The sequence below is a fragment of the Castor canadensis genome, chromosome 11, assembly GCF_047511655.1.
Source record: "Castor canadensis chromosome 11, mCasCan1.hap1v2, whole genome shotgun sequence".
In the NCBI taxonomy this organism is placed as follows: domain Eukaryota; kingdom Metazoa; phylum Chordata; class Mammalia; order Rodentia; family Castoridae; genus Castor; species Castor canadensis.
The window spans coordinates 40,115,463-40,131,485 of NC_133396.1; the positions used below are offsets into that span (position 1 = coordinate 40,115,463).

Consider the following 16,023-nt stretch of genomic DNA (forward strand, 5'->3'; position numbering starts at 1 on the left):
AGTTTATCTTGAAGTGGCTTCCTCCAAATCTGAGGAAGCCCAAAAGGTCCCCTTACATTTAACATTTTAAAAATATTAAGCCATTTTTTGCCTATTTCAACTCATCACTATTATTTTTAAAGCACATTTTGTGTCCTGGAGGTTCCTACATACAGACATGTTGCTGTCTTCATGACTGAAAAATTTAAATTTGAACTCTCCAAGAAATTCACCAACTTCTTGTGGCCATCTCCTCCTTTTCAGCTTCAGTTTCTTCAGTAAAAACCTTGAAGTTAGACTGGATCAAGGATTTCTGCTATTTTTGAGTAGGAGACCTATTTATGAGTACAAGATACATTATAAACTCACTTCTGTAGCTGATTTTGATATTCATTGTTTGAGAGAACGTATAATGACAAAAAGCTCCTAGAAGATTCAGTGATTCTTTGAAATAAATTTACATTTATGAGTCAGAGGAAATTTTCAATTAGTAGCAGGAAGACAAGCAAGATGCTATTTACTTTACCAAAAATTATTGGTGGAATATGATCACATCCTTGGTCTCCTTCCTACCCTGAGGTGGTCTTCTATAGTCAGTTCATAAGGAGTCTCCACCTTTCCAAACAATTTTAACAACTAATAAATGGCTTTACACTTGGATTTCTCTCATTTAATCATTACAAAGCAGGTAGTCCCGGCTTGAGGTTGACCCTGGGATCCTTACAGAACTGATAGACCAGACTACAGGTAAGGTGAGCTCTGAGGTTTGTCAGTTGAGGGAGAAAGAAGGGAGGAATCTTGAGACAAAGAAGAAATGAGAGTTTCAAGTGTCTCTGTCATGGGTTACTGGACTGACAAAACCCGGGGGAAGGAGGTTTCCAGCTGCTAGGCTTTGTGAAGGTCCTTTGTGAAAGAGGGGCTTTCTCCTCACTCCTTCATGGCTGCAGAGATGATGGCACATTGAACTTGCAAGGAAGTAGAAGGTACCAGCATCTGTCTCTCTATTCTCTTGTGGCATTAAAGCAACCACCTTTTTGTGATTTTGCATGGATATGTGAGGTGAGGTGACTAGGCTCAGCTGAGCAGCCCTTCTGCTGGTTTTGCTGGTCTCTCATGCAACTGTGATCAGCTGGCAAGTAGGATGCTAAGACAGCAAGCTCTCTCTCTCTCTCTCTTTCATTTCAAGAAGACCTTTCTACATGGCCTCTCCAAATGGCCTTTTCACATGATCTCTCCACAAGCCTTGACTTACTTCCTACATGGTGGTTCAGACCTCCTAAAAGTACAAAGTGCAAATGGCAGGCCTGACATGGCACAGCCTCTGTCTCCTCTCAGTTACAGATTCAGTCTACTTTCAGCATGCAAGAGGTCATACAAGAGTGGGTGGCTCGGTGGGGGGTGATGAAGTCCTCTGGCATTGCAAGAGACCCCTATTTGGAGGTCCCAGGAGAATTCACCTTGACCTGACTCTGAGTGTGTTCCTGGACAGAAAACTGCAACCCTAGTGAGGTGCTGCCCTCACCGTGGCTCCTCAGGGTTAGTGCAGGGGCTGGAGTAGAAGCCTGTGTTTGCTGTGATCTGCGAGCCTCAGGAGAGATCTCAGAATCCCAGGGAATTCTCAGAGTGTGGTAATGTTGCCAGGATCTCAAGTTAAGAAAGTAACAGTAAAAGCCACAAAAGGAGTGATTTCTTAATACTATCCTGAGGAAACCTGTGCTGGGGTGGGAAGACAGGAAAAGGATACAGCATTTTCTGAGTGTTCTCTATAGCTCAGAAAACATGGCGGGTTCCATCTCTATCTCATTTGATCTTGACCATGATGCTACCTTATTCCTAAGTCAATTTAGAAGTGCAGAAACCGAGGCTTAGAAGTTAGAATTAAGCTCTGCAAGATCACAATAGCTAGCAAGTGGCAGAGCAGAGATAGAAAATGAGGCCCATCTGACTCTAATGCCCTGTATGCAACCTCCAAATAGGCCTGCAACCTGAATATTTAATGTTGTCACTATAGCTTTTCTTCCCTTTAACTGAGGCCTTTACCAAAATGACATTTTCCCTCTCCTCCGCATATCCTCCACAGCTCCCTAATGACGTGTTTATTCAACACAGGGCAGAGGCTATTTGTTTTGACAGTTGTAGCACCTGCAGGCCTAGCTGCCCCCCACCCTCCCACAATGAGAGCCCGAGGAGCAGAGCTGCGTGACTGTCAGTGGAGAGCACCAGGCACTCAAGAAGATGGCTCCATGTTGTGCCAAGCCGGTGACACCAGGGAGGTATGCGCATCCAGGAAGGTGTCCTGAGAAGCTCAGGGAGCTGACTTATCTTTCAGACCTTGGCTGTGTTTTCCAGACAAGCTGCATGCATGTTTAGTCCAATAAATGCTAGGCTTACCATGTGACTGAAACAGATTAAAGCCATCTTCAAGATTTGCCTTCTCCACAGAGTACAGTTGGGTTGGTGGAATAACTTCTATGTTCTATGGCACAGTAGGATAACTGTGACCAAAATTAATTGTATTTTTCTAAATAGCTGGTACAGAGGACTTTGAATGTTGCCAGCACAAAGAAATGATAAATGTCTGAGGTGATGGATATGCAAGTCACCCTGACACATTATATACACGATAAATATCACATTATATCCCATAAATAAGGCCAATTAAAATTGAAAAAATAAAGTAAAGATTTGTTTCTTTCTTTTTCTTTTTCTTCTTCTTCTAGTCCTGAGGTCTTGAACTCAAGGGTTCACACTTAATTGACAGGCACTCTGTTACTTGAGTCATGACTCCAGCTCTTTTTTTTGTTAGTTATTTTTTTTTTCAGTTAGGATCTCCTGCTTTTCTCCCTGGAGCCAGACTTGGACCATGATCCACTTATGCAGGCCTTCTTCATAGCTGAGATCACAGGCATTTAGGCTTGGCTCATTTATGGAGATAGGGTCTCACTAACTTTTTGCCCAGGCTTGCCTTGAACCCTAATCTTCCCAATCTCTGCATCCCAAATACCTGCGATTATAGGCATGAGTCACTGTGCCTAGCCCGTTTCTTTCTTTTTTTTTTTTTGTCTTTAATATTCTATTTTTTAATATTTTAATTTTATTTTATCTTAATATTCTTTTTTTTCCTTTTTCTTTTATCATTCATATGTGCATACAAGGCTTGGTTCATTTCTCCCCCCTGCCCCCACCCCCTCCCTTACCACCCACTCTGCCCCCTCCCTCTCCCCACCCTCAATAACCAGCAGAAACTATTTTGCCCTTATTTCTAATTTTGTTGTAGAGAGAGTATAAGCAATAACAGGAAGGGACAAGGGTTTTTGCTGGTTGAGATAAGGATAGCTATACAGGGCATTGACTCACATTGATTTCCTGTGCGTGTGTGTTACCTTCTAGGTTAATTCTTTTTGATCTAACCTTTTCTCTAGTACCTGTTCCCCTTTTCCTATTGGCCTCAGTTGCTTTTAAGGTATCTGCTTTAGTTTCTCTGTGTTAAGGGCAACAAATGCTAGCTAGTTTTTTAGGTGTCTTACCTATCCTCACCCCTTCCTTGTGTGCTCTCGCTTTTATCATGTGCTCATAGTTCTCTTTTTTAAGAGAAGCAAATGAAGGGATGAGGGCCCATGTTTTATTTAAGTAAATATGTAAGTATTGGGATTAGTGGATATTGATATTTGCTGCTTATTAATCCAAACTCAATTTGTCAATAGCCTCTTTAATACTTTATTGGGTATTTAATATGCATCTCAAACTCGTCATGTTCAGCATTGAATTTTTGTACCCCCCCACCATGGTCCTTCACATACCAGTGACTGGCAGCCTCATTCTGCCAGATGCAGATAGGACAGACTCAGTGTTTGATTCTGCCCCTTCTGCTAGACTCACCATCAATTCTGCCTTCTCAACTTGTGGTATTCACCCAGATCCAAATCCTGCTCTCTCACCACCCAAGGTGAAGTCACCTTCAGCTCTTTCAGCTCTTCTGCTAAAACCCTTTGCCTAACCACTTGGTTGTCTACACAGCAGACAAAATCATCCTTTCTAGAGGTCACTGTGAGCATACCTCTGCCCTGCTGAGAACCTTTCAATGGCTTCTCCTCCTTTTTAGAAAGAAATCCAAAGTCCTTACCATGACCCATAAGCTTCTACAAGACTCAACTCTTTTTTTTTTTTTTAATCTGGCAAACCTAATCTCTTCTCTCTTTGTGGTTCTTCTCAACTGAGTCACAGTTCACATGCAGGAAATGCACAGATCTTAAGTGTATAACTCAAAGGAGATTACTGAGGTAAATATCCATACCAGACCAAGGTATGGAATAGTTCCATCATGTGGAAAGTTCTCTTTGGTCCTTCTCCATTTAATACCCATCTCCTCCTGCCTGTTCTTAACTTTCAATTACATGAAATCATAAAGCATAGACTATTTTTTTTTCTTTTGTGGTGCTGGGGATTGAACCCAGGGCCTTGAGCATACTAGGCAAGCACTCTTCTGTTGAACTACACCTCAGCCTGGAATAAAGACCATTTCATGTCTGGATTCTCTAATTCAATAGGAGTTTTGAGATTCACTTTATGTATCAATACTTTGTTCTTTTATATTGCTTTGAGGTATTCTACTGTATGAATAGAACACAATGGATAGATGTATTTTTCTGTTGATGGACATTTGTCTTCTTGTTTTCAACTTTGGGTTATAGTCATTTTTTCATAGGCATATACCCGGGAATGGAAATTTTACTTTTATTAGAATTGCCATAGTTTTCCCATGTGATTTTGCACTCCTTCTGGCAAAATATATTATAGTGTTTTTCAGGTTCTTTTCAACATTTTTAGACTATAGTGGTAAGTCATTTTGGTTCAAAATTTCATTTTCCTGGGGAATAATTGCATTGAATGCTTTTATTATTGTATTAGCAATTTAAGTGTCTTCCTTTTTTTTCTTTTCTTTTTCTTTCTTCCTTTCTTTTTTTGGGGGGGGGCAGTACTGAGGATTGAACTCAGTGTCTCATTCTTGTAAGGCAGGCACTCTATCACTTGAGCCACTCCTCCAGTCCAGTAACTGGATTACAAATCATACCACTATGGCCAGCCTTAAAATATCTTATAAATTGCCTGTTCAAATATTTTGCCCATTTTTGAAAATTTGGTTGTCCTTCTCTTAGTGGGTCAGGAGTTCTTTTAATACCTGAATATGGTTACATGGCTTCCTTGGTGGAGTGTGGTTTGCTTTTACACCTTTTCAGTCATGGCTTATGATGTGATCTCATCTTTTGCTTTCTCACTTACCTATTCAAATGCAGCCACACTGGCCTGCATGCTGTTCCTGCCATGTGCAGCCTGATCTGACCCCAGCCTTTTGTGCTCTCCCTCTTTGCTCTTTCCTCCCCTAGATATCTGGATGGTTTACTCTCTAATTTTATCCAGGTATCTGGACAAATGTCATCTTCTCAGAGGACAGCCTCTTAACCTGCTGTATTTTTCCATATACCATGTGTCACCTGAGATATGTCTATTAACTTGTCTGTGTCCCCTCACCATACTTGACTTTATCTCTGTAAGGGCAGGAACTAGTTTGTTCTCCATGGCCCCCTAGCACCTACAGGGTGTCAGCTTTTATAGATTTTTTTTTTAAATGGTCAAACAAAAAATAGAGTCAGATAAGTATGATGTAGTAACAAATACCCCCAAACATCAGTGTTTTAAGCACCAAAGGTTTGTTTGTCTCTTGTGCTACATGGCTAATGTGGGTTGCACGGGGACTTCTGTTTGCTATGTTGTTCTGGGACTCAGGTTGACAGAGGAGCTGTCAGGATGCCACCTTTTCAAACACAGGCTCTGCTGTGAAGCACTCTGATGATAGCATGAAGAGTGGAGCAGTGACCATTAAATTATTTTTCCCAGAAGTCACACACATCACTTCTGCTCATATTTCATTGTCCAAAGCAAGGCAGGTGGCGACACCCAGCTTCAAAAGGTGTGTGCCTGGAAAAAGAGAAGAACCAGAAATCCCAAAGAGCATCAGTAATGTTTACCACAATGAGTGAGGACATGAATGAAAACCAAATATCTAAATGAACGAACAAATGAATCCAGGAAACAAAAACAGAGAGAAGGGGGCCAGAAAAACATCAGGTTGAACAGACAATTCTTTACCATTTTTTTTTTTTTTGGCAGTACAGGAGCTTGAACTCAGGGCCTTGTGCTTTCTAGGTAGTTACTCTGCCACTTGAACCTCATCCCCAGCCCTTTCTGCTTTAGTTAGTTTTCAAATAAGGTCTTGCATTTTTGCCCAAAGCCTGCCTCAGATCATGATCCTCTTACCATGATCCTCCTATCTACGGCCTCCCATGTAGCTAGGGTGACAAATGCACACCATCTTTCTCAACTTATTGATTGAGATGGGGTCTTGCTAACTGTTTGCCTGGACTGACCTCAAACTGTGATTCTTCCAATCATCACCTCCCAAATAGCTGGGATTACAGGTATAAGCCACCTCCCACAGCACCAATTCTTCACTCTTTTCTGCTCCTGAATCTCATGCAGCACTATGGGACCAACATTGTCTTGTATTGAGAAATGGCTGGGCTGAATAATGCCTGGGACAATGTTCTAAGGAGTAAAAGAATAATAATGAGTGTTTTCATTACTACATTTTGTTATTTTCTGGGACAATGCATACAGTGTTTTACATGAGGTAGTAAAGTAGATAGTATTTGTCCTATTTAACATTTGGGTCAATTAAGAGTCAGGGAGATGAAATAGATGGTTCAAGTTCTCACAGTTGACTGGGCCAGAAATTGGACTCTTAAGCACATACCCTTTCTACTGCAGGCTAAGTGATAGACAAGGGCCCAAACATGTGCATGACTCTGTGGTCTTTTTCTCCACTTAAATCCTAGATGGACTCACAGGCCACATTGTAGTATTGGTCTGTATTGGATGTTTACTAAAACCACATGTACCATACGAAAGGTCAACATGGCCTGTTGGATCACATCACCAATGTTATACTTGAACAATTCTGTCCACTCATTTATGTTTCATTTTTTCATCTAAAAAGGTTATTCTCGAGTACTTATGGTATGCCCTGTTGCTCACAGTCCGAACACCGAACACTTTCTGTAACTATTCAACTGTGTGCTCATGAATCTCTGACTAAACACATGGCATTAAGTCACAGAAAACTTTGCTTACAATTTCTTCATTTGAAAAATAAAGATCATACCTGTTCTGCCTTTCACAGACAAGTATTCTGTGACTAAAATGATACAGTGAATATTAAAACATTTGGAAACTGGAGACATAGAAATTGATCACTGTTTTGAAACTGTGTTTATTGGCATGAAAGAATACTCAAAACCTGTGCTTTATTAATTCTGCTCCCGGAGTCTCCATTTACTTTCTTTAGATTTTTCCAGAGCAATACAAACCGAGCTGGCTAACTATTGTCTTTCTAAATGGCTCTCTAACCTAACTGGATAAGTGCATTCCTTTTGGCTCCGAAGCAGAGTTTCTTTGAAAGCGTGAGTTTGTAGTTTGGGAGAGAAAAAGCAATAGAACTGGAGCATCCCAGCCCCACCAAAGCCTTCAGCTTACTGGGGAACAAATACTTTTGCCTCTTATCCAACCCAAGGCAAAATTTAGTGTCTTATTGGAGCCCCCAACCAAATCCAGCTTCAAAGCATTTACAGAAGGCTTCACACCTCCTGTGTTTGTGCATTGGCACAAAGCCACTTCTCACATTGCTGACATCTTAGACATGTGCATTTATTATGACAGCTTTCTAGCAGGTGGCACTAAAATGCCTGCGTCTAACAAATTCAGCATGTTATGACAAGTTCCTGACAGATGCAAAGCAGAAGTCTTAAGAAAGGACCCTTTCTTCCAGGCTATGGGAAGGAGCCCTGTGGGCCAGCTGCAGCCATGCTCTGGGTGAGAAGTCACAGGCTGTTCAGGGAGCCCTGCAGGGCAGCAGTGAAAACCCAGAACTGAAAGTAGGCTAGGTCCCAGCTCACCAGGTTCTCCCCTCTGATCCTGGTCACTCAGCCCATTTTTGTCACCTTCTCTGTGCCCTCCTCCACACATGCTTCCTGTATAAAATGAGCTCAAGGCATGAGGGCTAGTTTGTCACCCTGCCATGGCCCTCCCCCCATGTAAGGTTCTGATTTCCACTCCATTCCCTATCAACAGTGCATAAGTAGGACCCCTCTCAGTAGTTCAATAGGGGCTCATTGGTAGACTTAACCCACACCAGGACTGCCAAGCAGCCTGTGTTCTGGCACTGGTGATCCACAAGCTCTCTACCAAGGTGACCCCTGACAGGCTTTGCTTTGTACCACTCCTGGCCAGAGGGCTTCCTCTGGGTTTCTATTGATGATCCAGACCTCAGTGATGGAGACCATAGGCTGCTGTTAGCATGCCTGGGCGTCCCCACCCATGGCTTTTGCTGACCCCTCTTCACTGCCTGACAGCAGTCAGCTGACTCGTCCTTTGATGCACCTGCAGAAATTTCCACACAGCAGGTTCCACACTCAGGTTCTGTGTTTGTTGAGCAGACTCCAGTGTTTCTCACTCTACTTACTCTGCCCCATTGCCCATCCCCTCAGTGTAGGCCTGAGTCCCAAGATTTCCTTTGCTCTTTTCTCTGCTGGGTCATGTCTGGAAGGTGGTACTAGGGCAAAATTGTGTTTCTAAGGACATGTACAGCTGGTTTCATCTAAGTAACCTCTATCCTCCATCTCTGTGCCACGTGGAAAGTAGACCTGGATTTTGTATCCACCCTGTAATTGTTGGGATGGGAGATGACGTGTCTACTACAAAGCATCTTCTCACACTTCTGGATCACCTAGACACCTGGCAGGTGAGAGTGATCCCATCTCCTGGTTCCTTCTGGATCCTTTCCACTCTCCACTGAGGAGCCTACAGAGGGATATAAGAAAACATGCTTTCCATAAATAGACACTTCCCTTGAAATTGTAGAAACACAGCTTTGCCAAGCTTCTCAGTAGTTTCTTAAGACCTGGTTACTTTATCACTCCTTTTGATAGTTACTTTTAATTGTGTTACTCCCCAGAATAATAAGATGATAATATAATAATCATGAGAAGAACTACCACTTATTATGCATCTTCACTAAGCTAAGCATTTTATATTCAGTACCCCCAGTTAATTCTTACTATTGCTATCATGGTTTGAGTGTGTCCTTTAAGACTTTGTGTGTTGGAAGCATGGTCCCTGGTGCAGCAAAGTGAGAAGGAATGGAGCTTTTAAGTGGTGGAACCTTATGGATGGTGACTGGGTCATTTAGAGAGCATCACCCTAGGAAAGAATTGATGCAGTTCCCATGGGACCTTGGTTAATTCTCATCAGAGGTGTGTTAGTGTCTTTCTGTTGCTATGACAAGATACTTGAGTGAAACAATCTAAAAGGAGGAAAGATTTATTTGGGCTCACAGTTTTAGAAATTTTAGTCCATCGTCAACTGACTCTATTGCTTTTAGGCCTGTGGCAAAGTGGAAACATCACGGCAGAGGACAGCTGCTCAACTCATGGCAGCCAGGAAGCAGAGAAAGTAAGAGAGGAAGGAGCTGTGGAGAAGAAATAATAGCTTTCAAGGTCTTGTCCTACAGTGACTTTCAACTAGGCTCCATATCTTAAAGGTTCCATGACCTCCCAATAATGCCATCAGCTGGCAACCAAGCCTTTAGCACATGGCCTTGGAAAGACATTTCAGATCCAAACCATAAGAAGAGAATTTTTGTAAAAGAACATGACTGTCTCCTCCCCACCCTCTGGCTTCCTATCTCACCATGTGCTCTCTCTCTCTTGCACACACTCCCCCCATGATGTCATTCACCATTGCGATCCACCAGGAGGGCCCTCACTAAAGGCTGAACTTGATCCAGTAGGAGGGCCTTCACCAGGGGCTGAAATTCCCAATCTTGAACTTTCATCCTCCAAAACTGTGAGCTAAGGAAACCTCTCTTTTTAAAAATAAAGTATTCAGACTCAGATACTGTGTTATAACAATGCAAAACTAATACAACTGCACTATACAAAGGAATTACCTATGAATTAGGGAAATCTCATGCCTTCTCAGCTCAGAGAGGACCACTGTGTCCTCTGAGGCGTAGGCATGAGCAGTTATTTTCCTTTAGTGGGGTTTGGAAGCAGCATCCCAGGAGTCTGCAAATAAATCTTGAAGGAAGCCCCAGGACCTCAAGAATCCAGCTCAGGCTGAGATAGGGCATCTGGGTCTTCCTGGAGAAGACAGTTAGCAGTATAAGCTGCTTCATCACTCCCACTTTGGTGGTTCCTGGATTTGAACTCAGGGCTTTGTGCTTGCTAGGCAAGTGCTTATATTACTTGAGCCACATCTCCAGCCCTCTGTTGCTCCCACTTTGATACTCATGGTGAGTGGGGGAAGTCCCCCAAAGAAGCCCAGGCACTTTCACGTTAGAAATATGGGCAACTGCACATTTGCCAGCCCCTGTGTGCTCACAGACTTTCCTATTCCAGGCTTCTCCCCCTCAGCAGTGGGCTCCCTCTCTATTTGCCTTTGCTTACTACCTATATTTTGAGTGGGAAGAAAAGTGTATTTTTCCCCGTAATATCCATTTTTACAACCATTTGGTGCAAGGGCTGAAAGCTGTCAGAGCAGTAATGCATTGCATCAAATTAACATATTTTCCTGAAATGGTAATTACACCCCTTTTGTGAGACTCTGAATACACGTTTTTTGAAGTGTGAATGAGGCACTGACACTGAAGTCTCACTTTAAATGATCATTATTAGTGCATCTGTCCAAATGATTCAAGGGAAATGGCTGGCAGAGGTTTTTAAGTTTAGAGGAATTTAGAGGTGAGCCTTGGAGCTTCTTTAGAAAAGTTGGAAAATTCAGCATCTTTCATAAGTGCTCATTTCCTCACACCCTGGAACTATTTCCATTAGTGCTATTAAACTCAAGTTCATCTGTACTGAGCACTTACTGTATTAAAGTCCTGTGTTTAGTCAGAGATTCAGAGAAAGACATTATTCCTGCCTTCATTGTCTTAGAAGGAAAGACAGTCAGATGGATTCAAGAGAAGAATCAATGAAATGAGATTTGAACACAGCATGTAGAGAATAATTCTGAGTGCGTGTGTCTTGGGGGCAGGAGATGCAATCAGAGAAGCCATCGTCAAGAGGTGACATTGACTGATTGAGTTGAACCTGGAAGGGTGGCAAAGATGGAGAGCTGATGTTAGTAAGTATATTCCAGGTTCAGGAAGAAGTGATTAAAGCCTGAGTTGGAAAATAGCAAGAAACCTGCTTTCAGTCCTCATGTCATAGTGTGGGATCAGGTGTTAGCAGATTCCTTTCTATTGTGGGTTCTTCGAAAAGATCATGTGACTGTCAGTGTGGCTGGAACTTGGGAAGGGAAGAGAGGTAGTCAAGACTATCATGGAAGACTTTGTAAGCCACAAAAGAGGTGATTCTTTATTCTGAAGAAATGAGAGGGCTAGGATGTAGCTCAGTGGTATAGCGTTTGCCTAGCATGCACGAGGCCCTGGTTTCAATCCCAGCACCAAAAAAGAAAAGACAAAAAAAGAAAGAAAGAAATGAGAAGCAACTGAAGGTTTAAGGAATGCAGAGACGGGATCAAATCTGATTGGGAATTTCTCTGACTATTATGGAAGGAATGGATTAAAAGCAGGAAGGTGGCAGGGAGATCCAGTCAGAAGTCTTTAACTGGAGTCTCAATATACTGGTCAGTCCTGGACTCTGAAGATTGCAGTAGAGATGGAGACACATGAAGGGCTTGGCAGGTATTTGATCACACAGTGGTCAGTTGTTTCATTGAATATGGCAAAGGATAAAGAGGTGTTAAGCATGACTGTGTTTCTGGCTTGAGCAATCAAGCAAATGGTGATGGTGTTAGAGGAAGTGGGGAAATGTAATAGAGGATCCAGGGCTGGAGGAACTGATGAGTTCAGGTGGGGCACATTGAGTTCCAGGCCTTCCATGCCACTCTGTTCTGTATCTGGATAATGTCTACGTTAGTTACTTTTCTCATCCATATGATACCGTACCTGACGGAAACAGCCTACAGGAGTATTTATTTTGGCTCCCAGTTTCAGAGGGTTCCATCCATGGTTGCTTGGCTCTATGCACTTGGGCAGGATATCACGGTAATGGGAATGGGAGCACATGATGGCATCAGAAGCAGAAAGCACAAGGAAGGGCCTGGGGACAAGATACAGTCATCAAAGGCGCACCCTCAGTGGCCTACTTCCTTCAGCTAGGCCTCACCTCCTAAAGTTTCCACAGCCTCCCAAAGTAGTACCACCAGCTGAGGACCAAGCACTGAACACACAAGCCTGTGGGGGACATTTCATATTTAAACCATAACAATGTCTCCCTAAATAAATAGAACTGGAAATCATCATGTTAGTAAAATAAGCCAGACTCCAAAGGACAAATATTTGCATGTTCTCTCTCATATGTGTTATCTAGACCTTAAAAAAATGACACAGGTGTAAAAGGGAGATTATTCTGGGGTAGCACCTGGTGGGAGGGTGAAAGGAGAGTGTGAAGAAGGGTGGAAATGATCAAAGTACTTCATACACAGGTGTGAAAATAGAATGAGATCCATTAAAATTGTTTAAAAGGAATAAGAAAGAGTAATAGAGAGGGTGAATTTGATCCAAGTACATGGTATGCATATATGGTATATACATACAATGAAATCCCTTTGTACAATTAACATATGTTAATAAAAAAGAGAGACAAACAAACAATTACCCCCCCCCAAAAAAAAAAACCTGGACAACACAATGTCTCCATAATTTTAGCAGCCTGATTTGGCCCTTGTTCTGCTATTGCCCTCTAAGAACATGATCTTATTTTTAACATGGCAGTTTTGATTACAAGGAGGTAAAGTCCACCAGAGCTGGTTACTGAGAGGAATGGGAGAGATGCCATTGAAAGGGTACAGTGACATCCCAAAGAAGATTAAGAACAGCTTCATGTGAGCCACAGTGAGAATGATACCAGGAAGTAAGGCCATTCTTTCCCTCTCACTCCAGGTCCATGGATTCTGTGCAGTCCCAATGCCTCAAAAGAAATTTAGTGAGTGGCCTAACAGTGAAAATCTAGAGGATTCCATAGCTTAGTAAAACCCGGGGCCTGAGTGCTGCCCCACCCAGCTCTGTTCATCCTCATTATGCTTGTCTTCATGGCCAGGGCACCCCACCCTGCTATGCCATTATATCCTGCCCTTCAAGACCCCAAGAGCCTCTGGGAATTTAGTCTTTGCAAATTAGGACCTTACCAGCACTTTTCTTTCTTACTTATTTTAAAAAGCTTAAGAAGTTGGAAACTCACCAAAAATTATATAACAAATAGCAGTAAAACAATAGCATCTGTTTGTTTTGTTTTGGATTTCTAAAAAAAAAACAATGCAACAAGAAATCAGACATCACAAATGACGTTAACACCGTCCTTCCCTCGTCAGTCTTACTTTCCTCCCTCCATGTCCAAAGGCAATCATGATCCATGAATTTGGTTGATTTCCTTCCTGTTCATGGTTTTTAAACTTTTTCTGCACATATACATGTCCCATAAACATAATGTGATACTGTTTGGTGTGTTTTATTTTAAATTAAATGGTGTCATTCAGTAGGTAATGCTTTGTAATTAGCTGAAATTTGCTGTTGTTTTTTTTTTCATTTGACATGGTTTTTGAGATCTGTTTTTACACATTCATAAAAGCATGGTCTCTTTAATGTCTGAATTATATTCCATTTTAGGAATACGGATATATATATGAATATATACCACCATTCTTGTACTCAGGGTATTTGTGCTGTTTCCAAATTTTACCATTACACACAATGGGTTTTGCAATGAATATCCTCTCAAAAGCTTCATGGCATGCTTTGATGTTTCTCAAAGGTAAATTAGGTATATTAAGTGTATATGTGAGGATGGTATTGCTGTGATTTAATAGTTTAGCAAAGGTATCATTTAAACATTTTAAGATATTGTCAAATATCCTTTGGTGGGAAAGGGGGATTAAGAAGTCAATATAAAAATTACAGGAGAGAGCAAGATGGTGGCTAGAGGTAGGAAGCAGAAAGCGACCCTCCTATAGTGAAATCTTGGAGAGACGCTGGAGACACACTTTGCAGGCATAATCACTGAGAAAAGGCATAACTTTGACCCCTCCACACCTCCAGCTGGTGCAGAGAATCTCCACTTCACGTTAAATGGAGAAACGAAGAGGGCCCCCGGGGCCGCCAGTGGCCGGTGCCCATACGGCTTGGGAAGACCTGGACCAGGTGAGCTTCACGGTACCGCGGTACCCCCACAGACAAACCTAGACCAGAGCAGCATAGCCCCCTGGACAGACTGACCTCCACCTGGGAAAAAAAGAGAAACTGAGTAATAAGCAATAAGAACAGTTAAGACACACTGGAAAGAGTGTGGGGGGCCCTGAGCGCTGAAGATTGGGGGAAGGGAACCCTTCCCGGGACTGTAAATAAACAAGCCGGGCAGGCCGGAGAGCCTCTGGTGGGAGCAGGGCGCGCACCCAGCAACCAGGAGCGGGGAAGCTTGTGAGAGTGATGAGGGAGGAAAACTCCACAGGAGAGGAGGGAAGACCCACTTCCCACGTGAATTGTAAATAAACATGGTGGCCGGCAGGAGCAGCAGCACCGCCCAGTAAGCAGGAGCAGGAAAGCTTCTGAAAGTGGCAGTGGGAGGAAAACTTCAGAGGAGAGGGGGGAAGACCCACCTCCCACATGAATTGTAAATAAACATGCAGGCCTGACAACACGGGGGCAGTGTCACCTTTCCCAGTGCTTGGAAAGGGGAAAGCCTGTAGCAGAGGCTCCCACACAGGAGAACTCTGAGCAAACAAAGCCTGTGGGACCAAGTGAGTGCTAGCTCACCCCAGAGATCTGCATAAATAACACGGCCAGCTATAGCAGGCTGAGAGCAGCAGGCAGGCAAGCCACAGTTGCAGATACCACTCTCAGAACTGTCTCCAGACGCTTTTTTTCTTTTTCTCCCTACCTTTGATGAGAGAACAACCGAATTACACCTGCAAGCCAAAAAACTTACTGAAATTGTATTGCATTTGAACTGGGGACACTTGGTGGGGCTTTTTTTTTTTTTGTGAGTGTGTGTGTGTGTGTGTGTGTGTGTGAGTGTGTAGTTTTGTTCTACTTTATGCATCCCCTTTGATGAGACAACTACAGAACAACATCTGAGGCAACAACTCCAGGACTGGAGATTGAGACGGACACCCAAATTATTAAGACTGAAACTGCATTGTATATAAACTTGGAAGTTTTTTGGTTTTTTTTTTTAATTTTCTATTTTCCATTTTATTTTAATTCATTTTTATATATAGATATTACTTTCATTTACTTATTTTTAATTTTTTTATCTTTGATTTTCAATCCTCTCTCTGTCTCTCTAATGTCTGTTCAGCTTACTGTCGATTAGTACACTAACACTCCCTGTTTATATCTTTGAAACTGTCTTGTCTGATACCTTGTTCTGCTTTCTTCCTCTTGTCTGTATATTTGTTTTCCCCTTTTCTTTAACTTCTTGCTTTCCATCTCAGCTCCCTCTTCCATTCTAAATATTACCATTGTTATTATTACAACCTAGAAAATACTTAATTGCACACAGTACAGGGACAGTAACAACACCAAGGACAATGATGGGAAGACAGAAAAAACAGGGAAGCCAGTTTCCCCACAGCAAAAAGTTAGTACAGGATCCAGAGGGGAATGAAGAGAGCAGAAACTCAGATCCAGACTCCAACAAAATGAAGATAAACTATGCCAAAGGACCCAATGAAGCCCACAAAAAAAATTTAAAAGAAGACATACTACAAGTACTCAATGAGAATTTTATAGAGATGATACTGGATAGGGTCAACCAAAATGTACAGGAGACACTCAAGAAATTCCAAGACAATAAAAATAGAGAATTTGAAAAAGCAAAAGAAGAAATAAAGGAAACCATAGAAGCACTGTATAAACACCAAAGTGAAAGA

The 16,023-nt window shown here is 42.2% G+C and overlaps 1 protein-coding gene across 1 annotated transcript in view; it reads left to right on the plus strand.

Annotated features, from left to right (window-relative positions):
* The window catches only part of Asic2 (acid sensing ion channel subunit 2), a 1,110,269-nt gene that overhangs the window by 399,443 nt on the left and 694,803 nt on the right, over positions 1 to 16,023 (plus strand). The gene's annotated exons all lie outside the window — the stretch shown is intronic.